The 26,567-nt window shown below is 41.4% G+C and overlaps 1 protein-coding gene and 1 long non-coding RNA gene across 9 annotated transcripts in view; both read left to right on the top strand.

The window, feature by feature from the left end:
- Positions 1-26,567, top strand: part of celf5a (cugbp, Elav-like family member 5a) — a 194,631-nt gene that overhangs the window by 62,963 nt on the left and 105,101 nt on the right. The gene's annotated exons all lie outside the window — the stretch shown is intronic.
- LOC115381338 (uncharacterized) lies at positions 9,325-23,919 on the top strand. The gene is made up of 3 exons (XR_003930415.1): positions 9,325-9,335; positions 13,236-13,241; positions 23,761-23,919. It is a non-coding gene; the product is annotated as an uncharacterized LOC115381338 (long non-coding RNA).

Genomic DNA, 26,567 nt, shown 5'->3' on the forward strand with positions numbered 1-26,567 from the left:
CAGCAAATATCAAGATCCAACTGATCAGTAAAGTTATGGGGGGAAAAAAATAAACAAACAATATCAGCATTTGATTGGCCTCTGTTTCTTCTCTATGGTACCATATTTTAAAGTGCTTTTCTCCCAAGAACAATTCTTTTTTTAGTTTGCAGAAGATGAATCAGAATGCATGGAATTGTTGCACACGTCTTCCCTTGTGTCTGAACGTCAAAATATTTGTTCCGGGTTTGTTTTAGAACCCTAGCAAACGGGTGAAGGGAATGTTTGAAGTTGTAGAGGAACAGCCTCATTATACTCACGAAGCCGCACAGTTATTCTGTATGAAGTGGAGATAAAAGCAAAGGAAAAGCTGAGAGCAAGAAGAAATAAAGAACATGGGAGAGAAAGAGAATGTGGAAAAAAAAACTGAAGAAGAAGCTTGAAGCTTGGAAGAGGAGTGTGGAAAGAAAAGGAGGCTGGATCAAACGGATAAGGGGAGGAAAGAGAGAAGGGAGGAAGGGAAGTACCGTGTGTTTAAAAAAAAAAGCAAAATGCAAAATAAAAGAGATCAAATTATTGCAAGAGATACTGACTTCGCCGGTATGAGTGGTTTATCAGCAGAGCTTTAGTCTAGTCTCTCTCTCCCTTTCTCTCTCCCTTTTTCTCTCTCTCTCTCTGTCTCTCTTTCTGAAGGCCTAAAGACAATTTCAAATTACTGTGATGATATGGCTAATGTTAATTAAAAGCCGAACGCTTCAGCCCTTATTGTGTGCTTATGTTTGAAGCATCAGACCCTTTCTCTTTATTCTCCTGCTTCTCATTCAATTTGGCCTTGTTGTATTTGAATATATATACAATATGTAGAGCAAGGGTAGGCATTCAAGTTTGTTTTCTTTTTTGTGAATCCTTTATGTATTTGAGGATGAGATTTCTGTGCAGCCAGAATATGCACTATGAATCACAGCCTGTTTTTTTTTTTTTTTTTTTTTTTTTTTTTTTGGAGGGTTTAATAACCTCCCTTCTCTCAAGTAATGCTGTGAAACAATGTAACACAAACAAACGTGGTAAGGGTTTTTTCAAACTTTGTGTGCAACAATCATCCAGGCAATTTGGAAAATTGGGTGCTTATACGGAGCAATAAAGCCTGTTGACCTCCACAGGTTGCATGGTTTGGGAGGTCAGGGAAGACAATCAAAGAAAGTGTGATTTGTTGTGACGTTAATCACAAGTGATGCGCAGACTCACAGTCAAAACTTTTTTTTCTCACTTCTATTTTTTTGTAACTATGGAACTCTGGATGGATCCAATAATGGATTATGGGATTAATAAAGTAGGGCTGCATGATGATAGTGGTTGGCAGAAGGTGATGGGTTCAAAGTTATGTGGAGTTTGCATGTTCTCCCGCTTGTGTGAGGGTTTTTCTCCTGCAGTCAATTCTAAATTGCCCCTGGGTGTGAATGTAAGCGTGTGTTCATTTGTCTCTGCCTGATTGTCCTGTGATGGACTGGAGACCTGTCCAGGATGGACATGTCCTCCTCTCCCATAGTGAACTGGGATTGCCTACAGCTAATCCTGCACAGGATGAGGTGATCTAAAAGAAGGACGGGTTAATAAAATGTTGTCTGTCTATTTAGAAGTAATGGTTCAATAAGATCTGAAACATACCGTAAGTAAGTGCTGACAATCTATCATTAAATAATATTCTCTGCTAGGGAGCTTTATTTGTAAATCTGATTCTGATGGGTTCAACACCCAGAACCCTGTTCCTCCTCAGGTAGGAACCTGATCGTACATCACTGCAGACAACGACCCAGATTTGATGGAGAAATACTGACTACTATGATCTGATGTACAGATGATGCCAAACAAACTGTGTACTGATTGTGAGATTCCCAGGCTTTCAAACCACATTATCATTTTCGTATGCAGTGAAAATCAAATCAAGGAGTGAAAAAGTGAACTTTGCAGTGATGAAGTACCTAACAATTTGGTTAAAACTGAGCAACTTCAGTAAATAAAAATTTAAAGTTGATCTAATACTGTTGGCAACACAGTAAATGAAGTACCGGTTTAAAAAATGAAGCTGTTCCAAGCTATAGCACTACGTATATTGTATAATATAAGAAAGAAGAATAGACTACATATATGTAACAGTGCATGAAAATAAGGTGACTTGACCTGACAGGACCTAATTCGACTTGACTTGCCCAAGACAAAATGACTTAAAACTCGCTTGAGACTTTCACGTTTGTGACTTGGCCCAATATCTGGTAATAAACTAAATGCATTCGGGACAACCTCCTGCAGTGGGGCAGAAGTGATTGCCTCACTTCCTTCTTTTTCAATGCAGTTTAATGTGAGGTCACCAAGACTAAATATAGTATGAGATTTTGTACCTTTCATTTGTAAATTGAGGCCACAAACAATGTAATGGCAGTGCTCATCTTGAGGCCCATCTGAGGGGATTTGGAGCTGCCTTACTTAGAACGTCTCCTCACTATATGACCAGGGAATTAATCAAATTTATTTGGAATTGTGATTGTTTGTTCTACATATCTGATATTTCTAACCATCTGGCTCACCAGCCTCTGACACTGTTAACTCATCCGTTTGTGTATTCGAATATTTTCAGACTTCTGAATTTCAATCAATGTTTTTGTCTTTGTCCATGCACATTATATGCCAGTCTAAATTTATATATATAAGTTTCCTTGTTTCTAAAGTACAGTCATTTACACACCTCTTAGTGCTAGTCATTGTCCATCATTCTACCTACAGGGAAAGAAACTGACTGACATTCTTTTGAAGACTAGCTCAGAGACAGAATATGCTTCTAACTCGGTAACATATATCCCTTCTCACGAATCCCCCCTGCAGTAGGAATTGATGCAAAGCAAGCAACGACTAGTCATGCAGACTCTGACACACAAAGAGAAATACAAAACCCCTATATTTCTTTGAAAAGCCAGGCTCCACTGGCTCTGTTTTGTTCTTGGCGTTTCTGTCTGTTCCAGGAGACAGATGCACTGTATACTTCTATTGAACTACTGAGTTGAAGAAAATCACTCCTTTCTGAGACGCGTCAATCACAATGTCTTGATAAGCCATCTGGCATTTTATTGGCTTTGGACACTCTCTATGAATGGTGTAATTACATTGGTTATATAGGGAGTGTTATGTAATGTAATGCTGTATTTTCTTCCAGGAGTGTGTGTGCATATATGTATATGTGTCTACGCACAATTTTTCTGCAGCTTTCCTTTCAGTGGTCTTGAAATCTTTTCCAAGTTTCTTCTGTTGCTCACTTTTCCCACAGCTTTGGCTTTATGACCATTGAGCATATTGCATCTTTTTCAACAGCTCAACAGCCCTCATCCAATCATTCATGGCAATCACAAACAAACAACCGTGGAAACAATACCGTTTCCTGCAGGGCTTAATGCACGCACAACCCCTCATTTAAATACACTTGTCTGGGCATTATGTCACTTATGGTGTTCCTATTGTTGATCACCCACAAAAAGCATGCCAACTGAAAGCACAGACTATTTGCATAAACGTGCAATTCAGTATACTTTACTCAGGATCCTAATAAATCAGGCAGTACGGCTTATTTGAGACTGAAGTACATCACAGCTGAAAGTAAAAATTTGAGCATCCAATTAACTTTTAGCTTTGTCAGTTTCTGCTATCTATATGATAACAGAAAAGCTTCCAAGCCCAGACTTGTACCAGAAAAAAATCTCAAAATACAATGAGACGGCTAAGCACCAAATTTTAAAATTTGAATCTGTCCTTATTACATCAACATTATGCACACTTCCAAAATGTGGGTGAAAAAGCATTTATCATTACCCTCTTATCATCATTTTGATTTTTCAAAAGAAATAGCACAAGGCTTACACTATTGATTTGATAATATTTCTGCTTTATATATTACATTTTTGGTATCTTTTTTTTTTTTATTATTTTGAATGAAATAACTTGGTAGTCAACTATAAAGGCTGACAGCAAATCGTCACGCAGTTGTCAGAGCAAGAACACAGACCAGTTGCTTGTATCAACGATCAACAGATTCTCAATTTTATCCTCATTTCATGCCTGAACAGTCATTTCTGTCCCACTTCATGTGCACATCTGCTGAATTCATACTAATGCAGTTCAGTGTACTCTGTTTTGTTTGATTTTGATTCATAAAAACCATCAAGAAATTAACAAAACAGGTAGTGTCATAATTTGTTATTAACACTGACCACTAAGCTCCTTGATGCAGCGTATTATGTTACTACATCACTAACAAATGCAGTGTGGCCACCATAACATGCCATTTTGAAAACATCTTACACAAAGTAATGCCCATAGGAAAATTTCAATAGTTAACTCCAAGTCGACAGTGCAGGTATTGCTCTTGCAATGTTATTATGACATATATTCTCGCGTGTTACCATATATTTGTGGCCATCTGGAAACTGCTTTAAATATGTCTGCCGTCGGAAAAAGATAATTTGACAGCTCTGAAAGCTATTTGGACACAGGAGTGCAAATGCAGCCACAGTGGCCGCTTGTCTTGACATTCTATCATGTTTGTATCCTCCCACATTGAATATGCATTCAAATCGTTCCCCTAGCAGATGAAATGGCATCCAGTTGACTCTCATATCCTCCACATGCATGATGTGAAGGTTCCTCATAGTGAGCATGGATGTGTGATGAGAGGGTTGGTCCTGCCCCTGGGATCAGCTCTGTGATGAAACATTCAAGAGAAGTTGCCAGAGGAGTGTATTCAACACAAGGCTGTAAAATGAAGCTCTGGAAAAGCAATCTCCACTCACAGAGACCTATTACTTTCATTACCACGGAAGCTCTGTGCATCAAAGACTACATTTTGCTAAGATAAATGTTGTGTCGTGATATTTGTGCGGTGGGAGGGTCTAAATGGTAATTTGCATACCTTTTACATGCATTCTGGGTAGACAAAGAGCTTGAAGAAAGTATTACAGGATTCTTGTTATTTCCTTCTCAATTCATCATTTACTATTAAATGCACAGCTTGTACAGTATGTTCATCTCAAACATTTTAAATGAAGATAAATAGATTGCATTAATTGTACAGTATCTATGCTAAAACCACTGATTAATGCTACTGTTTGCTGATTCAGACCTCAGCATGATTTATGGGTGCTTTTACAGCTGATAATTTTCAGCATACACATTGTTCATTGTGAGGGGCTGCAGATGGATAGAATGTATATTAGTGAGTGCAAAGCGCACATGCACATACTGAGTGCAAAGGCAATGAACAGAGATCAAAGGTCTGTGTGTGTGTGTGTGTGTGGGTGGGTGCGTGCGTGTGAGCGTGCATGTGTGTGTGTGCTTGTGTGTTTGTGTGTTAGCAAGGGGCCATTCAGCATTTGTTCAGCTAATCAGGCAAATGAGTGCCATAAAGCAAGCCATGGGCTAGAGGGGACCAGAGTAGAGAGCAGATGAAGCCCACTGAGCAAAGAATCTCAGCCCCTGCAAATACGCAAGTTTTCTATACCACACAGGTCAAGTATATAACATTTTATCAATTAAAAATTGACTGATGTCCTGACTGATCCAGGTTACCAGGCCAAGGTGAAGTTCAATGAACAGTGTCACATTGGTTTATGTTTCCTGTCTCATAGCCCCCCCCCCCCCACCCACTCCCCAATAGAGGATACAGTGCACTAATCTATTCAGTACTTTGAAATTGTCCTCACTTTAAACATGCCAACATTGCTGTGGGTAAAATGGTTCATGTTTATGTTTCCCTGACAAGTGAGCCTCTGTGGTCATGACGGAACAAATGTACTTCCTGGTTTCTATTGAAGCTAAACTTATCAAAGCAGAAAGATTACTTGCATATGAAATGTTGGTCAGATCTTTTTTTGTATTGTATCTTTCTTTTGTGTGAAAAATAATAGTGATTTGTACCGAAAAACACAGTGTACATTATAAGTGGCAGATTAGAAATGTTCACACTGTCAAATGACCTACTTTGGGGTATGTAGGGGGACCTCCATATATTGAGTTGCACATCGTGAAAGATGATATGTTTTTCTTTCAATCAACTGCAAAGGCATCCTTTCACCACGAGCACTCAAAGAAAATAGTAGATTCAACATTCACAGTACAGTTTAAACAGATGTGATATGCAGTACAGTGGGGTGTTGGTATATCTTTGTGAATAAGTAAACCTGTACACGTTGCTCCTTCCACCTTGGAGCATGTATGTTTTTGTAGTTTGTAGTTTTCTGCCTAATACACACAAAAATCCCAAAGGAAAAGCACAGGTTAATCAGACATGCTGCTCTGAATTAGAGTTTCACAACTTGTCACCCCAGCCATCCTCACCATTTCCTTCAGCCTGCCATCCTCTATTCTGTTTCTTTCAGAGACCAAGTTGCTCAGCAGTAATGGAGATAACTGCCGTGTAATTGACTTTTTTGTCGTATCCACTGGTGTCAAAGCAGCGTGGGTTCCCTGTGACATGGCTATTGATTCCTGATTGGGCCTGCTCACTAGAGAGGTTAGAGAGATGAGGAGAGAGATGGAAGGCCTGCCCCAGGGCTAATGGGCCAAGAGGGTAAGGCTGAAGGGTAGGGCCAGGTCAGGATAGAGTTCTTCAATAACAATCCCTTAGAGCTACACTGTCCTTTAGGTAAATGACTCATTTCATTAAAATGATTTACTGGAAACCCCTTCCTCTGTTCACTTGTCATTGCCTTACTTTTTAGCAGCATATTGCTCTCTCTTGTCCTTTCCTATGCAGTTTTATTTTCTCTTGTCCCCGCTCCTACCCTCTTCCCATCTTTCACTCCAATATCCTATCAGAGAGGGGGTCATAACTCAGGTCAGGTCTATAAAAGCATCAGAATGGCAGCATGTATGACCTTTGCATTATAGGGTCAGCATGGACTTCATTACCACAATTAGACCAAGGTGCTAGTGGCTGGCTTAATGGCTGACCGCTCAGTTCATTTGCTACCATGTATTTCTTTTACCGCCTAACGATTGGAAACCACAAAATGCTTCAATCCTCCGTTGGACTGCCTGTTGTAAAACACAGTCATGTCTATTTAGGAAAGAAACAAACGAAAACTGAGCACAAAAAGGAGTGATTTCTGGTGTTTAACACAATGTTACTGCATTTGGGTTCTGTCCATGTTTTGAAGAGAATAGGATGAGAAAACTGGATAGGCAGATAGATAGATAGATAGATAGATAGATAGATAGATAGATAGATAGATAGATAGATAGATAAGCAAGCATTTTAAAACTGAATGTGAAAGCTTGTCAGATGATGGTGCTCCGGGGAGGGAATATCATGCATCCATTGGAGGATTGTTGTAAAAGAACAAACAGGGAGATAGAAAGCACAAAACAATCAAAGCAGTGCAGCTGTTCAAAAAAAGAACAAGTTGGAAAGGCAAACTAAAAGGAAAACGGCAGTACGAGTCAGAAAACGTGAAGGTGAGATGTAATGTGCAGACCACTGATTGTACTGTTAAAAAGCAGAAGCATAGATAGAGGTCCAATTAGAAGCAGTTTTCTACTTGTCATCGCAATGTGTACTTCGAAAGCATATCTCAGACCAGACAGAGGGAAGAAAATTAGCAGGCAAGTACACAAATGCCAAAACCCCCACATGGAGTAGAGATGCGCTATGTTCACGGGGTTTCTTGTACCTGGCTCAAGGTTTCTGAATTAGGAGACAGAGTCAGATGTTGACCTCCCTGCTGCTAGGGTCCTTCATTAATTCATCGAGCAGTGAACCCAGCTTTCAGTGCACCAGGTGTGGCCTTGAACGATGCCTGTTTGGAAAAAAAGAAGAAAAAAAAAGACCTAATTTCCATTCCGGCGACTTTGAGCACTTTAGGCTTGAGATGCCCAGGAGGGCAGTATGGTGCTGTATGAAGTAAAACAAGCAAATCAGTGTGTGTGTGAACTGAGCCACTTTGACTCATGCTACTTCCAATTGAGTGGGAGCACAGGCACTCAGTGGGTACTCTGGCCTTGCACTGAATTGTCACGGTCTTTTTTGCCTACTAGCGGGGTTACTTTCTGGACTGGCTGCGCTGCTGATTTGTTGCATTCATCAGGCTTGTTTGGCAGGTTTGCCACAAAGAGCAGTCCCCTACTGACCCTCATAGAAAATGGTAGCATTAATATGCATCAACGGTATTTCCTCTATCCTCTTTAGCACCTAATCAGACTTTATTCAGATTTGCACAGCTGTAATTCATGTATTATGCAGCATTAATTGCTATTTCAGTAGTCATTAATAAAGCGCTGGCTGGCCTCTGAATGAGCGATGATGCAGAGGGATGATGAAGTGTGAGAGAGACAGAGGGCAGGGAACATAGCCTGTCATCTCCTACAATGTCTGTCCTTCAAAAGGTTATTTATTTGCTTATCATGTGCCATATTATGATGTCAAAGAGGACAATGGCATCAAAAGCAGTTATAGCTATGTCACCGCTGGAGAACTGACTTTCAGTCACAAAAGTTTTCCGGGTTTGCAGCAGGGCCTCAGTGCCCTCTGTTAGAAATTCTATTGAAATATTTGTTTGCACGGCTCAGTGGCATTTAATCTCCTGTTGTTCATCAGTTTCCGCTTGATTTATTTCTTCACCTTTGCCTATTTATTGAATTTAATTACACCTCAAATCCCAATGCAAACCTGCTGCTGTTAAGGTCTGTTTGAGGCGTGGATGGAAGGAGGAAGAGGGAAGCAGATGGGGGAGTGGTGTTGGAAATCAACCATGACTCAGCCAAGTCAAACAAATAACCTACTTTTTCCAAACACATACAACATGTGCCTCTTTTTAGTCAGTTATTCTTACATATAGACGTAAATACAGACATGAACACGCAAAAATTAGCTGTGGAGGTGAGTAAATTAGCCTGAGAGAAGCCCAGTAAGACACACATCTTCTAAAATCCTGGCAAATGATCTGCAGTCTGTCTGTGGCCTCACTAACCACATAAAATATCGGCCAGTTAATTAGGCAGTAATTGTGCAATGTGCTCTCCTTTTATGTGCCATGCACTGGGCCATAAAGAGGCCAGTGTGAGGATGGCTGGGAGAGAGGGACACCAAGGTGTGTGATAAAGCATCAGCCCATTTCAGGGCTACATTATGGCCAGAGGTCACATATATTTCCCCATTTGAAGGGGTGTAGAAGGGACCCAACCCTCTGCTGTACTTCTTTGAAAGGGCTAATGAAAGAGGAAGCCACCTTAGCTGGTTCTGTTCTTTATAATTTCACTGCTGTGCCACTCAGTTATATGAAGTCAGACTTTTTAAATTACACTGATTGTGTGAATGTTATGTGTCACAAAATATTTTAAATCCATACAAGTATAGATAGATCCAAGGTTTCATTTTTGTGCGATTTGTTTGAACCGACATGACATTGAGGGATCTGAGATGGAAGAATTTCAGGTCAGTTAGATCTTTAAAGAACACACACACACACTCACACAGACTGTGGTGATACCAGCATACCAGCACAGAAACAGAATTGAGAATTGAGGTATCATGTTGAGCAGGTCGTGTTCACCTTTAAACCTTCACTCTGTTTGACTTTGTGCTTGTAGAAGCACAAAACTTTGAGACAAGCTTCTTTGTACATATTTGCTGAATACAGCAGAGAGCAGGGCTAAGACGGTACAGCGGAGACTGTGGAGCATACCGCTGGATTAATTGTGCTCTCTCCACTGGTGATTGAATGAGTGTGGACAAGGTCAACAAGTTCACATATTAGAGAAGGGACATGGTTTATGCTTTCCATCTCAGGAATGTGAAGAGACTGCCTCCGTGGTGTACGCCGCTGTGTGAGGCTAAGTTGAAGATGCTATAGCTGGGCCATGCGCGCTGTGTGATCATATGGCATCTCTGTCTATTTATGTGTGGGCATCCATGTGCTTATGTATCCTGAGGTTGGTTTAATGTGCTGTTTCCGTGTGTGTCTGAGTCAATAGTGTGTGTGTGCATGTGTGTGTGTGTGTGTGTGTGTGTGTGTGTGTGTGTGCCTGTCTGTCTGTCAGTGCTACCATTCTGCAGGGCTGGCAACACAGAGCAGCGAGACAGAGATGTGACAGTGATGGCTCCTTAGCCCCGGGCCACAGCTGGGAGGCCTGAGACACACCCACAATACTGACCTTCACTGTCACCACTGCAGCAAACACACACACACACACACACACACACACACAGTCATATAAACCATATTGCTGTGGATTCATGTCCAGTTCCTGCAGCAATTGCACAGGGAATGCATGTTGGCCAATTTACACATGGTAAACATGCATGCGTGCTCGTGTGCACGTGCACACACACACGCATATATGCATGCACATGCAAACGCACACATGCGCACACGCACGGACATACATTCAGCTCATTTCCCACCTACACTATATGCTCCTTCTCCTCTGTTTCCCCCTTCTCCCTGTGAGTCAGAGCTTATCAGTCAGGGCACAATGATTCACCAGCAGTGTGAGTAAGCTGCTTTCTGCATCCAGCTCGGTCTTTCGGACCAACTCCATACACTCATACTTCATTATCATCCACACTCACTCCCCTCACCCCGACCACTTTATCTCACACTCACATAGTCACTGTCTGTCTTCCAGTGTGCCTCACACCCCTCTCAATGGTATCCTCAGCTTCCGCTGTTATCCTGACAGTTGGGACATAATGTTTCCCTCTCGCTTATTGTTCTTTTTCCCATTTTATACATTCACACCTGCAGCAGTGACTATTGTGATGATCATGAAAACTATGATTTCCCAGTCAAGGATGCTGTTCTTAGGTCTACACAAGGTTATAATGATTCTCCTTGGCCTCCTGGTTTCTCTATAAATATTTATGCCTTGGGTGGTGTGCCTACAGGACATCATGTTCTGCGCTTGGTTCCTCTGTCAAATCAGTTGTCAGACTGAAACATAATGTGCATAAGTATGCACTAGGCAGATGGGGGGAATTATAAATTTAGCTCGGACAGCTACGGCCATGCACTTCTGAAACCACAAGCTTCTCAGATATATCTCATGCAGCCTGTGTGTCTCTTGAGCCAATTTTCTTTTTTTTTTTTTTGTTGCTGATAGGACCCACCATATGACCTTTCTCTTCACGTGTATTTTCGATATGTGTTGTTCAGTAGCACAGCTGCAACTGACATCAAAGTTAATGACATGAGCAAGAGCAATGCAAAATTAATTACTACAGAATTTTCTTTGAAAATCATTTAATATAATTGAATAGTTTTTAACATATCATTTCATGTGAAATCTTTGAACATTATCCCAAAACACTAGGCCCATACACCGTTTGTTGTTGTACATATCTGTCATGGTAGTGTATCCCAAGAAGCGTCCTACAAGGGCGTCCTTTTTTCTTCTTCTTCTTCTTTTTTTTTTGGCAATTATTTACTGCAGGGAAATATATTTTAGAGTATATAATACATGCATGAACACAGACATATCGGTGATAATAAAACAACAGGAGAGGGAAAACACATTTTTAATGGGGCTGACAGGTTTTTTTTTTTTTTAATCTGTTCTTCACCATTACTTTTTTCATGTTAATTTTTCAACAGAATGCTTGAAATCACTGAAATTCTTGTGGAGATATAAATTTCATGTGAAATTGAGAAATTATATTTTTGTAATTGTAAAAAAATTCTGAAACACATCTGACTGTGAGGCAAACACATCAAGAGGAGTTAATAATCTTGCTCACATTTACTAAATCTTTTTTATATTTTTCTATCTGTGTGTGTGTGTGTGTGTGTGTGTGTGTGTGTGTGTGTGTGTGTGTGTGTGTTTGCATGCTTTAAAGATGATAAATCCAGTCCTCTAAAGCAGACTTACACCCAATGTACTGCTGAGTAAGGCAGCTGTCACCCACATGTAAACTGCATGTTGTGTATTGCATTAGTGTAGAAAAGTGACTTGTGTGAGTGCATGAAAGCATTTTTGTCTGTCCACATATGTAGGTTTGTACTGAGTGTGCATGCAGTACATGCAACTGTCAGCATACTACACTGCTGTATATCAGGTCCATGCAGCACCATTAGATCTTTCTATGACATCTGATTTACAGGGGCTGTCAAGAGCCCTGTGGGGCTGTCTTCTCTTCCTGGAATAACGTTCACGTCCCTTGAAAAAAAAAATGCATTGAAACAAGGACCTAAAGGTCGAGATGCATTATGTGTGTACGTATGTTTGCATGGTGGAGTCATTGCCCGGGGCAGAGATATTTCTGTCATGGTTTACACACGCACACATGCACGCACGCAGGCACACATGCACCACATTCTTGCTAGGAATGAATTAGATAATTAGCCACATAAATAGGCGTGCGCGCGCTTGTCCATGAATGTGTGCGTGCGTAAGCAGTTGTGTAGTTGCGTGGTTGGATGGGTGGTTGTGTTCGCTTATGTTGAATGCAAATGTGTAGTGCTTGTCCATCTTCACTGTAGTGGCTGCAGCAAGCTTGAAAGGTGAGCCCTCTCTCTTACTCCAGTTTTTCCTCTGGTGGATTAGGGGCATGCTGTGTTTGGAGTAAAGCTTCAGCCATTCACAGAGAGCTGAGCAATAAAGGTGGGGGCGAGCTTGTTGTTTGTGTATCCTTGCTGTAAGGATAATGATGTGATGAATGGAGAGAGGGAGAGAGTGGGAGAAAAAGAGAGAGAGATTTCAAGGCTAATGCCTGGGGGGATGTCAGACAAACCTGTATATGTGTAATAACCACGGAGGTTAAAATGCTACACCGGCACTAGAGATGGCTGCCAAATATTTTGACATCCACTCTACCTCCTCCGCACAGCTGCTGCTGAGGTTGAGGAAGAGAGGGATGATTTACAGCAGAGAGAGCGAGATGGATTAATGTGAGTGAGAGGAGGGATAGACTAGAATGTGAAAGAGTGTGGGCAACTGAGGTGTTGATGTACAGTCAGTAAGAGAGATAGGGAGAGAAGAAAGAGAAAGCTACCTCTTTGCCTCCATGCAATGCCCGCCTGTCTGTCTCCCTTGATTTCTTTCTTACAACATCCTGTGCCTGAGGATGCGTCCGTAGTACTATTTGTTTCAAGGTTGTTCTAAATGTGACTGATGTGTACAGCCACTGTGCTGTTTGCTTTGCTTTACTTCGCCACAGCTGCATACAAGAAAACTGTCATGCCGTATTAAATGTGGCAGAAAAACTTGTAGCTCAAATGGTGCAGATGGACGTTTCAAACAGCGCTGTCTCCCACCTAACCTCATGCAGGGGTGACTCCTTAATGGCATGTTCAGATTTTCTCATCTCCATGAGGTGTTGAATACGGCAACAAAACTCAGTTATGGGCCGCAAGATAGGTCACTTGATGCACAGTGTTTATTACCAATTGAAATGAGAGGGAAATTACTTTACCTCAGATAGGATGCCTTGTTTGTGTGTATATGTACTGTGCAATCCCTCCACAACCCCCAGAGGCTGTATATATAGATTGTGTCTCTCATCTCCCTTTTATTCTTGTGTGACTGGATAAATAGCTCCTGTTCCCTTTAGATTAGCCTTGACCTTTCCACCCTGTCTATATGCACCTTAGCAGGCCCTTACAACTCTTATCCCATGATTGCATTGTGAATCCTTCACAGTAACAAATGTCAGCTTCATTGATTGGCCATCTTCACCCAAAATAACAGACATTTAAAATAAGGGGGGCCAGTGCGCTATGGCCGCTGACTCCCCAGGCTGTGCTGGGAATGAATGTCGTGAGAGATTGCAGAGAAAATAGAAAACCTTACTCATTAACTTCAAGTCCACAGCCCCAAGATTTCATGGATTAATCAATGCTAACCTACTTTATCAAAGACACTTATCTTCCACATACAGAAATCTATGCATGTCCCTGGCCAAGAGGTCGATAGCAGGAAATATTTCACATTGCCCACCCTTTTTCTATCACACTCTCTCTCTCTCTCTCTCTCTCTCTCTCTCTCTCTCTCTCTCTCTCTCTCTCTCTCTCTCTCTCTCTCTCTATCTATCTATCTATCTATCTATCTATCTATCTGTGTCTGTGTCTTCTGTCACTACGTCTGTGTCTCTTCTTTTACCTAAATGTCCTTGGGATTGGAGTGTGCGTGGAGAAGGGGGACCCATATCAGATAACTTATTGGTTCATTTTGCCCATCTCTTTCCAATAATGTGTAACATTACCAGTGTTATTAGATAGAAGATTAATGGTGCTTGGCCCTGCTCCTCCTCTTCAGGATGGGACGTAGAGGAGAAAAGATAAAGGAGAGAGGGAGACAGAGAGAGAAAGAGAAAGAGAGGGAGAGAACAGAAAGGTGAACAGAGAACTTGAGGCGGAGGGTGAGAATGACTGAATTCTCTTTGACTCTTGAGGCCTTAATGTCTGACTTAGTCCTGCAGTTAGAGGGTCGTTTTGTGGCGCTGATTGACAGACAGTGGGGCCTGAACTTCTCTATGTGCTCTCACTTTACCCTTCTACCACCCTCCACCATTCCTCCAATTCTCTTCTCCTCCCTCCTTCCCTATCTATCTCTCCATCTTTCTGAGAACTACTCAGCAGCCTTTGATCCTCCTCCCTCACATCAATCAATGCAGACAGCACAGAGAAGAGAAAGAGAGAGGAGAGGGATGACTTGTCTTCCAGTGCTTCAGGTGCTGTCTCTGCCATGTCAGTCTGATGCTCTGTTTATTTATGCACTTATTTATGTATTTATTAAGCAGCAGTGCTTCTCGTCTGTGCTCCCGCTTTTCCCTTCTACTCCCTCTGAGGCCCAAATAAGGCAGCAGGCAGGGGGCTGTCAAGTTATTTGTTTTTACCATAGTCATACTGCCGTAAACACTACCGATGATCACCAAACTGAATAGGGATGCCTCCTTATCGCTATTGCCTTTTAAATTTGAGTGGTTTTTTAGATCTCTTTATATTTGCTTTTTAATTCTTTACCATTTACTTCCTTCATTCCCTCCTTGCACCTTCTCTTCTTCCTCTTTTTCTCCTTACCCCCTCTTCCTCTCTCCTCTACCACTCTCTGTTGCATGGAGTAATAACCTGCTCATTATGGGTTGTAAGAAATATCTACTAAGAGATTATGCCAGATATAAAAAGCTCACAGGTGATGGGAGTCAGAACCTCTCTGCATCTCTAATGAGGCCTGGGGATTGCAAAGCCCACTCTGCAGAGACCCAGCATCTTCTGCTAGCTTTGCAAAGAGGCCTAATTTGGCTTAACAAAAGACAGCTTGGTCCAGCTCAGCCCAACTCAGCTCAGCTTATGCTTGACCCAGACCAGTTTTGGCTTAACCTTGATCTGCATCTGTGTAATTATTGAATTCATGGCCAACTTTGGTAATGCCTTTTTCAGTTTTCAAGACTCTATAGGTTTGTAATCCTTCTACATAGATTTTAACGCCTTGCACTTACTGTCCTTGGCTGGCAGGAACCAGACGATTGACTACTTCACCTCTCTAAAGCTATGCCTTATGAGTGCAGTTCTGAAAACATAGATCTCAGTTCACTTGCAAGCACACTTTGAAGCAGAGGTAGTGGGAGGACATGATGTGGAGTGCAATGCATTTTGGGTTGTAAAGAAACGAAGCCACTGGCCGCAAGTCAAAAGATGCAAATGCACAAAGAAAAAGCTGGAAAATATCTTGTGGACAGACATGAAGTGGTGAGGAAGTGGAGACATTCATCAGTATATGGTCAGAACACTATTGTGGTTACTTGTGGATTCCCAATTTTCGCAAGCCAGCTAAAGGGGCGGAGTTTTCACTTTGTGTCTGGACCAGTCATTTAGCCAGGCTTCTACTTCATCATGTTTTTTATCCTCTCTTGTCTGTGATTCTTAATGGTGACAGCACAACCAAATGAGCAGCTGCTGTAATTGCATGGTGTTGTCCAGGCGGCTTGGTCCTGTCTCAAAAATGCAGTGTGAACACAAACCACACTAGTTGAAGATGTGAACAATGTGATCAATGTCTGAAATGCCACTTAAAGATGAAAATCTGTACAAAAATATAATGGAAGTACATGAGCAGTTTAGTATATTCCTTCCATGAGACTATGGAGTCCCCAGAGATACAAATGTGACTCTGCTAACTGATGGAATGGGCGGAAATATTGAGTGACAATGAGTGGAAGGGAATGAGGGAGGGAGAAATAGTGGGAGTAGGAGAGGAGACAAGCAACATGTTTGCCCAGTGCAGGAACAGCGGAGGGCAAATGTTTGAATCATTTAAAACTCTAGAGAGGGAGATCCGTTACAGTAAGGTCTGTCTATTGGTGTGCACAGCACGCCTCGGACCATCGTTCTGCTCTTATATTGTTCTACCCCTCCATTTTTCCATTGCCAACACTTTATTGCCAAAGAGCAAGGTATGAGAAAAAGGGTTGCTGTTGAATGTATTTAGGTTCAGATGAGAAGGGAGATAGTAAGGTTGGTGCTTCATAAACTTTGAGCATTTGTTTAAGCAGTCAATGACATGACTGTACAATGTGTTACAATACCAAATATACAAAAAATCACTCACCCATCTACACAGAGTGGGGTTTGTTCTTTTTTTTCTAAACCTCTGACAGCCTTTATTTGGTGTTTGTTGCCCTCTTTGACCTCTGAGGACTATTAAATGTCACTCCACTTTAAGTGAAGAAGAAAGACAACTTCACCTAACTTCAGAACACAGCTAAAGGTCAGGCATCACTGTGGTGACAACAATCACTTCCAAGTTCCTTCTCTCTTTCTCTCTGACGCACACACACACACACACACACACACACACACACACACACACACACACACACACACACACACACACACACACACACACACACACGCATCAAACAACATCCCGAAAAGCAAAACAAAGCAAAAAAAAAAAGGTACAAACTCAAAGCTACATTTACTTTAGACTTATGCTTGACCCTCTCAGTTGTCAGTTGCCTTTCAGTCCTCTACAGTGTGTGTGCTTTGGGGTGACATTGGTTAAAGTGGATGCATGCTTTTTTTTTCTTAATGATTCACTTGGGTAATCAAATATTGACTGTGATGTTTTTATTAATGGTGCTTGCTCTGTGAGAGAGAAGTATCTCCAGCACAGAAACCATTCACAAGATACACCATTGCTACTGCCCTTGCTCTCAGGCTAATGAGAATTAATGTTCTGCCTGATTTTTAATGTGTGTACCTGTGTGTTTTCCTGCATTTGTGTGGCAGTGCTAATAGATAACATTTACATGCGGACACTGTATATAGTATGTGTTTTCCTCAATTTTTCAACATGTGTGATGAACACCCACTTTTCAGTCACAGCACAGCAATTTATTACAGTTTGTTTACCTGGCCCTGAAGTCTTCATTACGTAGTCACAAAGCATGCAGAGACAGGGCTGCAAGGTCGCCATCCGGCAGGCCAAATGGAGATGCAGCCCTCAATTTAGCAACTCTTGGGGGAACACCACAAACGCCCATCACACATCAATGCAAGAGTGTACATGATACTGCTTGTATGCGGCGCAACGTTCTTTCAACAGGAACAGCTTAAAGCCAAATCAAAGGCAAAGTGATTCAAACATTTTAAATCAATTGTGAATTAAACAAAGGATGAATGATAAAGAATGAGTTTCTGACTGATCTGTCAGTGGAAACTGAAGTGGTGGCAAAATGATGCTTCAGTTAGGTACAAAGGTATAAATTAAGTTGATTTCATAGTCTCTCATGGTTATCATTATAATTCCTCATGCTAAGGATATCACTTCTGAGAATATTTGATCACTTCACTACAAACAGTCCTCCCAGACGGCTTTGTTGTATCTTTCTTTGCCCATTAAAGCCGTTCATTAAAGAACGGCCTTGTCTGGGAGCTCACGGTGTGTGTGTGTGTGTGTGTGTGTGTGTGTGTGTGTGTGTGTGTGTGTGTGTGTGTGTGTGTGTGTGTGTGTGTGTGTTTGTGCTGAAATGTGTATGCACTGAACATGTCTGTACTCAGACTGTGTGTGCATACTCTTCCCATTATCTATGCTTTATGGCATTGTTAGTAGTGATGCAGATTTGTTTCTGTCAAGGTTAATAAATGAAGAAATCAAGGTGAGTGTGTCTCAAAACAGACACGAGGACACTGGGAGGGGGGTGGGAAGGTGGCGACGGGATCAGACACCCAGCTGGTACCTCTGAAATTTTAATTAGGCCCGCTTTCCTTTTCAGTTCCACAGCAAGATATTGTGGGTTGAGTATTCATGCAAACGTTCAAAGTATGTTTCCCCTGAATAAATTTCAGGTTGGTAACAATGATATGTTACCACCTTCAACACCACCTTCCAGCAGATCACTTTTTCACTTTGGCTCGATCAACTTTGAGACACATATGGACTAGTTTATTCATGATTCCACTGTGAGCTATCAATGTGGAGTGTACATCTTTAACAGTATTCAGGTTAATGGAAGAATACATTTTCACACTGAAAAAATGTACATTCAATAAACGTGAACATGTGTAATGGGTGACACCACTGCAATAATGACCTATACATACAATAAATAATAAAACTTATTTCATACTTTCATATTTCATACTACCATGCAAATGGAAAAGTGCACTCCACTGACAACCAGCATGTCAACCAATTTACTAATCTCAAAATGTTGTATGATGTGTCAAATTCACCTACAAAATCACCCCAACACTTGTGCATTATTAATAGCATTTAGGTGTTATGCCTGCCCATTGCCATTTTGACACATATACAGGTTGAGATGGGGGAGTGTTAGAAAATACAGGTAGAGGAGCCCGGCACAGATGCAGAAATCACATTCTGCTTAGGCAGTTTGTTCCTCTCCATTGCTACACTTGTTAGTTCATTCTATTAGGGACATAGGATGACCCAACACAGAAGCAGATGTCAATTCAGTTCACAGACAGTCAGTGCAGGAATCAAAAGCATACTGAAGGTGATCCAATTTGTGGTCCATATAAAAATGAATTACCATTACAAGAACCAGGGAGACCTGGCAATGAGCTGACTTACAAGAAAGCAAGACACTGTAGGCTGGGGCAACTGACAAACCACTTTTTTTAAAGGACAACAACAAGAATGACTACTAACCCTTAGCTGCTTGCTGATGCCAAGTATTGATACAGGTACTTCTTAAATGCTACAAAACCTAATTCATACTCCATATGCAAGGGATGTGTCAAGGCTATGCATTGCCGCAAACCACCTCTGCACAGCCTCTGTGTCAACACCCCGTTCATCTCTAACAGCCACAGTGTACATTATACAGAGGGAAGTATGTAGCATTTACGCACTGCTTTATGCATACTGTTGATAGGGGCTGAGCTCACCGTGAGTCGTGCATGCAAAAACTCCACCTCGTTGGTAATGAGTGTATTGCTCATAGTTTAATCATATATAGCATGTAGCATCACTGGCGTGTGAGCACCAAAACTCTTAGGTGTGCAGCATACAGCACGACTAACACTTATGTGGTGAGCAGTTAACTAGTGAGCGACATATGGCTGACTCTGCTGGTCTAAATATCACTGGTGATTGAATGGTTGATGTTGCATGAACTATCTTCAGCCTCTCCTCATAATATTTTGGTGGATGATAGTTCACACTCTGCTTTACATTTGTAATTTTCATTAATAATAAAGAATCTCCAAACTGCGGACATCACTCATGCTCTCTTGTGTGGCTCGACCTGTGGGCAACGTCGCTGATGCATGACATGATGTCATGTATCTCTCGCTTGTTGGCATCGAGGATCTTTTTACAAGTTTAACTAGTCTGTGCAGTATTGGACCCATATATATACATAAATACATACATACATACATACATATGAGAGAGATTGAAAGATCAATAGATAGATAGATAGATAGATAGATAGATAGATAGATAGATAGATAGATAGACAGACAGACAGACAGACAGACAGACACACCCTCAAGACATTGCTGTACATATTGACATGCTGACTTCACACATCACAATCACAATATCAAACACGCTGATAAGGATGAAACATTTTCGAAACATAGACAAGAGCCACAAACTATGAAATTTGATCCATTACTTTAAACCAAGACAGGTGAGGCTGCTCAAGAGGGTAGGCAATGGGCCTTTGATGGGATGAGAACCCTGCAGCCTGTAAACAGAGCGAGAAGACTCGGCCACTCGCGGGGGTGGCCTGGAAACAGGGCGAGAAGTCTGGGACCTTGGAACAGGGCAAGTCAACTGGGCCACTCGAGGGAGGTGGCCTGGAAACATAACAAGAAGTCTGGGAACTTGGCACAAGGCACACAGACTGGGTCATTTGAGAGAGGTGGCCTGGGAACAGGGCGAGAAGGTTGGGACCCTGGAACAGGGCGAGCAGGCTGGAATGCTTGAGGAGGCGGTCTGGGAAGATGACATCTGACTGAGATGCTCAAGGGGGCAGGCCCAGAACGAGGGCAAGCAGACTGGGTCTTTGAGACTGGGCAAGCAAACTGGGCCACTTGGTGGGGTGGACCCAGAACAGGGCGAACAAACTTGGCTGCTTGGGGGAGCAGCAAGGGAACCGGGCATGCAAAAGACCAAGTCTCTGTTGGAGGCTAGCGGAAAAGCATTCAGACATTCTGGGGCTTTCATGGAGGCACAGACACAATGATAAGCACTGGAAAATGGGGAGATGGGTCCTCCTAGACTACCTCACAAATGGGCATGGGAAGAGATCCTGCTGGATCTCAGAGAAGCATATGGGTATGTACAAACGCAGTTCCTCCTTGACACCGTCAATGATGGGCACACTGTACAGATGGAGGTGGGTACTCCTGGCCCTCCTCAAAAATGGGCACAAGTGTGTGGTCCTTGACACTCTTGGAGATGGGCACAGAGCAACAGAAGGAGAAGGATACTCGAGGACCAACTCGGAAATGGGCATAAAAATGAGCAACGGTGGGTTCTCCTTGATACCCTCAGAGATGGGCAAATGGGCACAGATTGAGACACATGGGAACACGCTAAAAAGCAAAGTTGGGTCCTATTTGACCCTGTCAAAGACCAACATGAAAACAGAGGTGGATCCTTGTCAGCCCCCTCAATGACAGGTATGAAAACACACAGAAGCAGGTTGTCCATGATCCCCTTCGAGATGACAATGGGCATATGGTAACAATTGGTGGCAGGTTCTCCTTAGAGACGGCATGGCAAGACACAGGGACAGGTCCCCATGGAACCCTCTCAAAGATGGGCACAAGAACAGATGGAGGCAAGTCTTCCTCAACCCCTACAGAGACGGGACCGATAACAGAGGCTGCTCATGGACAAGGTCAGACAAGGTCATAAGAATATTGGTACAGACAGAGGGGAACCTCATGGACCCTCACAGTAACGATAATGGGAATATGGTACCCGTTGGAATTGTATCCTTCTGGACCCCCTCCGTGACAGTCTTGGGCACACTGGGACCTGTGGAGGTAGGTCCTTGTTGGCACCATAAGAGACAGTCTCAGCACATGCAAACAGGTAAAGGCAGTCCCATCTGGACCAAGCCCTTCTGAAAATACTCATAGATGAACAAAAGAACTGACAGAGGCAAACCTTTAGAGCTCTTTTCTGACAAATGGTGAAACATGTTGTCAACAAAATAGCTGGAGCCTTTCATAACATTCTATACTGTCAACCAACCCTCATTTGGTACATAGTGTGAGGCAAGCATAACCAACCCCAAACCCTCGCTCCACTGACCTACCTGTCACTCCACACCCCACATTCACCCCACAAACCTGGTGGCAGCCAGGTGAGACATATGAATCTTGAGGATCACTACTCTATGGCACATATATTGCAATTGACAGTCCAAAAAATGAAGGTTGTGTCAGTGCACTGGCCAAAGCACACTGAGAGCCATGGGTCTGCCAGGTTTGAACTTGAGCAGATTTGCAGGGACAGGTGAAGCCATTCAGCAAAGTTTAAATATTTCAATGCAATTTATTGTTGTTTTGAAAGAAGGCCTGTGTCCAGGAAACTGTTTAAAGTCTAATCAGAAATGAAGTCATAGTTAGTTAGCTACATAAAAAAATATTATATTTTTTATGTATTCCAAACACAACTACAACACAACTATAACTCAGCTACAATATCAAGCAATGAATTACAATATACTAAAACACAAAGTTTCTACTTTCAGATGCTATAAAACTGTACAGCAAAATACAGCAAAAATTCAACAGAATATGACAATAAAGGTTTGCATGCATAAATCAAAAAATATACCAAGCTCCAAAGCATTAAATATACTCTTTTCTTTGACTGTATTTTTAGTACCACTTTCCAATTCCACTATTACTCAGGTCAGTGGTTAGTTTTTTCTCTGGTTTTCGATTTAAAAAGAAAAAAAAAAACATTGTGGTCCAAAAATCTATAAAAGTAGGCACTCGTGCAGCAAAAACTTAATGAATTTATGTGAGAACATTGGCATGAATTTGCCCACCACTGCATGATACTTGGTGTTTTTCACAACACTCACAGAATTACAAATTTTAGGTACGCATTGTTAAGATGGTCTTATTTGCATCTTTGTGTGTTTCAGAACAAATAAAATGTATTAGTCACTATTCCAAGACGTTGCAGAAAACTGAAATCCTTGACAGTATATCACAAAATGACAAAACTGGACAGAACACACACACACACACACACACACACACACACACACACACACACACACACACACACACACACACACACACACACACACACACACACACACACACACACACACAATGATTGGAGCACATGGTCAACATAACAGAGCAACAAGTATAAAGCAGTATCTGTTCTTTTGTTTGTTAGGAGCTGCAAATTGGTTCTTTGTTGGTTTGGCTGTGAGGTCAATGGTGCCTTTAATCGTGATCATAAAGATTTTTTAGTAAAATCACTTCTCAGACGCACATGCAAACACAGATATGTACTCTCAAACACATGCACACATTTCAACTTACATTTTTCGCAGACAGATAAAGATTTAAAGTTGAAACAGCTTCTATGGGATCATGGTTCATTTTTTAACATTGTAATATTTTGAGGCATGATAAGATCCCTGTCTTGAAAGGTAAGGAGAGAAGGAGGGAAAAAAATATTATTATAAGGTATTTAATTTTCACAGCACAGTTTCAAGACTCTACTCTCTACCGTTGCCATAATCCATATGTATAGCAGATGGAACCATTTGAGCATATAAATTATTTACTCAACTTTAATTCAAAACAGTTGAGTCCAGAGGACCAAATTATATCTCCACATTTATTTTAGCTTTTTAAGACTAGACATAAATAAAAGACATACTTTGGATGAAAGATAACTTAAAGATTTTGATAATGAAATCAGTGCATCATCAAAGGCAGTGCTTTCATGAATTACTTATGACAAATAAACAGGACTCACAGGCATTTCAAAATATAAAAACATTGCCGCAATGGGCATAAAAGCTCACTTTAACATGTCCAGGGCTGTCAGTTAGACAGAGAATAACTAATTCTGTTTGTCTGTGTGTGTGTGTGTGTGTGTGTGTGTGTGTGTGTGTGTGTGTGTGTGTGTGTGTGTGTGTGTGTGTGTGTGTGTGTGTGTGTGTGTGTGTGTTTCTGTGTGTGTGCATGCGAGCGTCTGTGTGTGCGTGTGTGAAAACAGACTTCTGTCAGTATTATTTTCTACTGTTGGAGTGTAGAAATGAACCTGCGCTTTTGTTGACAGGGAGAGACAAGAATCTGGAAGATGTTCACAGGTGAACGCTGAACACCTTTCTCAGATTGAACATCATTGTAGCTGCACCCAAGAAAATCCTATCATGATCCTGCAGTGTTTGCATTTGGCCAATTATCTGCAAAAGCAAGTGAAATCCCCTGCCACACTGTGGTGTATTAGAGAGTACTCTCTTGAGAGTTTTTAAAGAACTGCAATTCAAAAACTGATTTTTAGCAGATACCCTACTTTCCCTACCTGCTTTACCTCACTAGGCTGTATACGTGTTGCTAACAGTAACAGTTCTTCAAGTGAACTGTTTGTTAACCTTTTAATATAAATGACAAATGAGGATGACTGGCGTTCTTTGTTGTGTTGTCACAAAATCCAATTGTAGCATGGCAGATGGCACCAGAAATGCCCCAAGACTTGATAAGACATTACAAGTTAGCTGTTTGTAACAGTTATTTATTTTTTAAATGGATTATTGTTTCAAGAACAGCAACAGGAAAATATTTAATATTTACCTGCCAAGTGTTTTCAACCACTCTGTATATTAATCTCATTAGGAGAGTTCTATAGGAAGTGGGACAGACACACTCCATTATTTATGGAAGTGTAATTATCTATGGTGTCACAAGCAGGAAGAAATTTACAGGACCCCAGTTCTGCATCAGCACAATGGCTAGCTAGGTAATGAAGCGAACACACCTCCAGGCCCTACAACACACTATCGGATCTACTCCAATGTTTTCAATGGGGCTTTTTGCTACACTATTCTATATTACTTCAATTTCTCACAAAAAGCATGACAAAGAAAAGTAGCAGATGAGGATTTAATAAAAATCACTTGGTAAAGCAATTTGTCTATCCAACATATTATTATCATTACCATTATTATAGACCACAAATTTAAAGAAACAATGGTTCACCTCTGACAATTTATCAATGTTTGGTAACTCATGGTGACATTGTAGTTCGTTGATCAATCAATTAGTTGATTGATATCAGATAAATGACAAGCCATTTTGATAATACATGAATTGCCTAAGTTTTAGGGCAAAGGTCTGGATCCAAATTCACCACTATTAAAAGCTGGTTAAGAGGTTAAATCATTCTAAAGTGGCATTTCAAAGTGAATGATTAATCAGAAAAGTGCTCACTTAAATGAAATTAAAAGATAATGAAAAATTCTAGTCTTGCAGAGCTTCAGTTGCTAATAGATGTGATGTGAAAATCTAGCTGTCTCTTTCTTCTTTTAGTCTTGTCGAATACCAACTCCCCAAATAGACCATGAAATATATCATATAAAAAGAAGAAAAACGTATCAATATATATTTGAAGTTTACCAATAGGCTTTGATTTTGTACTATATTACTGATTTTGTTGTTGCTTTGGACTTTACAGAGGTCTGTTAATTGCACAAATAGTGTTGGAGAGACTCATTTGTGCAATGAAACCTCATATTGCATCCTTCCATTGCTTCTTCAAATGAACCAGGACCAAAAGGAAGTCTACTTGTCAATTCAGTTTTGTCAATTCAATGAAATTCAATTCAGTTTTATTTATATAGCATCAAATAAAACACAGTCATTTAAAAAAACAACACAAACACATCAGTGAAAAGAGAAAAGGAAAGTTGAGAATTACCCTCAATGTATACGGAGATTATTGTGGTCATCTTGTATGAAGAACAATAGAAAAACAAAGAGACGACGGAAAGAGGCTATATAGAGAGCTGAAAGGAGGTGGAGACAGAGTCAGCCGGGTTGGGTAGCTTTCTCTCTCTGGTCCAGCATTTCACTGTGTACAGACTTAGCAGCAGCTTTCACAGCAGCTGCTGCAGCAACGATGGGGTCATTTACATATAAATGAAAGTTGCCGATCACACGCTGCTGACCCCATTTATTTCAGCGGACAGACAGACAGGCAGGCAATGCAAGCGCCAGCGAGTTGCCGAATTACTCCAAATTACCGCATTTCCATCTCCACATCAGGCTTGTCAGGCCTGCAACTATCGTTCCAGCATGGTCCCCCCCCCCCACCACCACCACCACCACATATCCCTCCTCTTCCTCCTGCATGCACCCACCTCCAGGTCTGGAGTGACTCTAATTGGCAGTGGGGAATTTAAAGGACCTGTCAGAGGCTGAGGCTGTCACCACCCAGGACAGCACAGCAAAGAAACAACATAGCCAGCATGTCACAGTGTGCCACAGCACTGAAGAGCAGAGCACAGAAACAACACAGTCAGGTTAGCATTGCACACCAACAGCACAGCAAACTTTGCACATCACAGCGTGGGAATAACACAGCTCAGCATAGCACAGCAGGACTCTGTATAAGCAACACCTCAGCTCATCATCAAGCACAGATTTCTGTTGGAGATAGCATCCTGCACCAAACTGATCCTTATCCGGCTCCTTACCTCCATTTTTGAACTCACTTTTTTCTTTTTTATGTTATTCAACTTATTAATTCGTCCGTTTTTCTCGATTTCATTTAATTTTTCTGAGCATTTATATTATTTTTTTTATTATATACTTCTCCAATGTTACACTCACACAACATTAGTTTGGTCTGAACATTTGGATTTGAATCTTAAGCCATATGCCCTACTAGCATTGACATGTCACTGCTGCTTTCATGTACACTCACACACACTTGCATGGTTAGGAAAGGAGAACGTTCATCACAACAGTACTTTAGGTCTCAAGGTTTTACGTGACAGATTAATGCTACTGGCCTGCATGAACTTAACATGGCAGCTGTGTCTTTTTCCAGGTGGCAACACCCACCCACCCACACACACACACACACACACA

This window comes from Salarias fasciatus, chromosome 23 (genome assembly GCF_902148845.1).
Source record: "Salarias fasciatus chromosome 23, fSalaFa1.1, whole genome shotgun sequence".
In the NCBI taxonomy this organism is placed as follows: domain Eukaryota; kingdom Metazoa; phylum Chordata; class Actinopteri; order Blenniiformes; family Blenniidae; genus Salarias; species Salarias fasciatus.